This window comes from Sciurus carolinensis, chromosome 1 (assembly GCF_902686445.1).
Source record: "Sciurus carolinensis chromosome 1, mSciCar1.2, whole genome shotgun sequence".
Classification (NCBI taxonomy): domain Eukaryota; kingdom Metazoa; phylum Chordata; class Mammalia; order Rodentia; family Sciuridae; genus Sciurus; species Sciurus carolinensis.
The window spans coordinates 7,500,874-7,504,137 of record NC_062213.1 but is presented as its reverse complement, the minus strand read 5'-3'; the positions used below and the strand labels follow the sequence as shown (position 1 = coordinate 7,504,137).

At 41.1% G+C, this 3,264-nt stretch overlaps 1 pseudogene; it reads left to right on the top strand.

Moving 5' to 3' along the window:
* Positions 1-1,597: 1,597 nt before the first annotated feature.
* LOC124961343 (40S ribosomal protein S3a-like) lies at positions 1,598-2,501 on the top strand (annotated as a pseudogene).
* Positions 2,502-3,264: the final 763 nt, after the last annotated feature.

Here is a 3,264-nt window from a genome sequence, read left to right as displayed (position 1 = left end):
TTCCCCCCATTCACCCAAATATGATTGAGTTGTTTTATTTTAACTTGTTGACTTAGCTTCTTGATATTGCACAGGATAGTGTCAGACCTTTTCTAAAATCCCCTTCGGTCATTTAGAATCTTTGGGACTTTGACCAAGTTTTACAGGCTTCCCTGTGTCTCAGCGTTTCCACCTACACATGGGGATACTGATGTTGACTTCATAGGGTAACTGTGAGGCTTAAATCAATTTCTCATTACATTTCCCTTGCTCCCAACAAACTCTAAGGAAAAACTTGAATTCGTTATATTTTGCTTTATTTAAAAACAAAAGTTCCTTTGTACCATTTATCAAACCATATATCTAAGATATGATTAAATATGCAGCTATTTTTCTGCATGTGATTATTGATGTCTGAGAAAGTTCCTTGAGTACAGAGGAGGCATCACCAACAGGAATAGGTGGCCCTGCAGTGCCTGGGGGACCACAGTGTGTGCCATGCATATGAGGCTGGTTATCTCACCATTGTGCCTCCCTCTTGGTGATGGATTGCCCTGACACAACCAGCACAGGAACATTCTCTGATAGCGTATCATTGCTATTCTGCTTGGATGATTTTGTTTGATGAAGTACAGGCCAGAGCATGTCTTCAGAGAGAAGCACTCAAGTGGGACCAGGATTTGCCTCCCCAAGAAGGAGAGGACAGGAAGCCAAGGTGGGAGGAAACCTGGTGAAGGACAAGGGTTACACTCTTTTGAGAGGCAAGGGAAGCATTTTCATAGTGATATTCACAGTTGATCTTATTTCAGGGGAGAAAACAATAGAAAGTAGGGTAGTCAGGCAGTCAGAGGGAATTCTGCTCCCAGAGAGGCTCCTGATGTCAGCTCTTCTCAGAAATATAGCCATTCAATCCCCCATCTGAGTGCACAGATCTGCCCCCAGAGTTCCCTAGACCAAGAAGCCAGGCTCTGAATACCTTGGATGGAATTTACAAAGTCAATGGTACAATGGAGACGGCACTTGACTTTGGCATGGCATGGAACTGACATTAGCTTTCTAGCTCCTTATTTACTCACTGACAGCTTAGGAGACCTTATTTACCTTCTCTAAGTATCACTAGATATTACACAGAGATAACCATACCTGCTGTAAAGAGATGCTGTCAGAAATAGATCAGAAGACAATAGAAAACACCTGGAATTGAGCAGATAGTCAATAAAATACATCCTTCATTATGAAGCCATTGGTCACTTTCTCCTGATCCTTACCCTTGGAGAGCTTCAGTTTTTGTAACAGAGTCTTAGACTTGACCCTTTCCCTGTGTTGTCTCTAGGGAGCCTGTTTTATAATACAGCCTCAGCCTCGATCCTTTCCCTATGTTATTCCTGGAGAGCCTTATAAGAGAGCCTTAACCTTGATCCTTTCCTTGGGTCATACTTGGAGAGTCCCTGTTTTTAGAATAGAGTCTTAGACTTGATCGTTTCCCTGAGTTATTCCTGGGGAGCCTGTTTTATAATAGAGTCTTAGGCTTGATCCCTTCCTTGGGTCATACTTGGAGAGCCCCTGTCTTTAGAATAGAGCTTTAGCCTTGATCCTTTCCCTGGCCGAATTCCTATCAATGAATGAAACCCAGATTTGCTCTTGCTGTTCCCTCCAGAGTTTAATAACTGTGTTTCTCAAAATTCAAGAGGTAGACAAGAACAAACGCCTTACGAAAGGCGGCAAGAAGGTAGCCAAGAAGAAAGTGGTTGATCCATTTTCTAAGAAAGATTGGTATGATGTGAAAGTACCGGCTATGTTCAATATAAGAAATATTGGAAAAACATTAGTCACAAGGACCCAAGGAACCAAAATTGCCTCTGATGACCTCAAGGGTCGTGTGTTTGAAGTGAGTCTTGCTGATCTACAGAATGATGAAGTTGCATTTAGGAAATTCAAACTAATTACTGAGGATGTTCAGGGAAAAAACTGCCTGACCAACTTCCATGGCATGGGTCTTACCCATGACAAAATGTGTTCCATGGTCAAAAAATGGCAGATGATGATCGAAGCTCACGTTGATGTCAAGACTACAGATGGTTATTTGCTGCGTCTGTTTTGTGTTGGTTTTACTAAAAAAAATGCAACAATCAGATACGGAAGATATCTTATGCTCAGCACCAACAGGTTCACCAAATCCGAAAGAAGATGATGGAAATCAGGACCCGGGAGGTGCAGACAAATGACTTGAAAGAAGTAGTCAATAAACTGATTCCAGCATTGGGAAAGACAGAGAGAAGGCTTGTCAATCAATTTATCCTCATCATGATGGCTTTGTTAGAAAAGTAAAAATGCTGAAAAAGCCCAAGTTTGAATTGGGAAAACTCATGGAGCTTCATGGTGAAGGTAGTAGTTCTGAAAAAACTACTGGGGATGAGACAGGTGCTAAAGTTGAACGGGCTGATGGATATGAACCACCAGTTCAAGAATCTGTTTAAAATTCAGATATTTAATAGTGACAAATAAAGAGTCCTATTTGTGGAAAAAAAAAATCGAGCCTATGAGGACCTCCGTGACATGCCTAGCTGGACTTGAATGTGAACCAGTATAATGCCTTCTACAAAATGGCACCACTGCTCAACTTGGCTCTCTTTGGTTCATTTCCACAATCATGGTGCATGTTTCCATGATAGTTGTATTGTGCCTTGCCCACCAGACCAGGCACCAGGCTACATTTTATGGGGGTGAATTGATGCCTCCAATCTCCTTTTCCACCTGCCTCAATGGACAGACACTGTACCAGGCCTCTGTCTTCTTGTCCAGCTTGGGAAGCTGGATTAGCAAGGACTGTAGAATCAGAAGGCCTCTGTTCAGGTCTAGATTTTACAGTAGCCCTGGAAAGAGTCACTTGCCATTTGCTAAAACTTCTGTAAATGTTAACATGATGGGAATAATGTTTGAACTATTTTTGAACTCTTATTGATTATGTGCTAATCATTATGGTAACCATATCATACAAATGATTTAATTTAATTCTAATAAAATCCATATATCTTCAAGAGTGAAAATCTTTATTATTCCCATTTTACTGATCAAATAAGAATCCAAGAGAGAAAAAGGAAGGCTGAAAAAGGAAGAGAAAAAGGAGAGAGAAAAAGGAAGGCTGATGGAAGGGAAGAAATATGCAAGGAAAGAAAGAGAGAAAAGAGTAAGTGTCCACAAGACAAGACAGGATGGCAAGCTGCAGCATGAACTTTAAGACCCTGTGCCCTCTTACTTTGTGAGCAAAAATCCCTTTTTAAAATC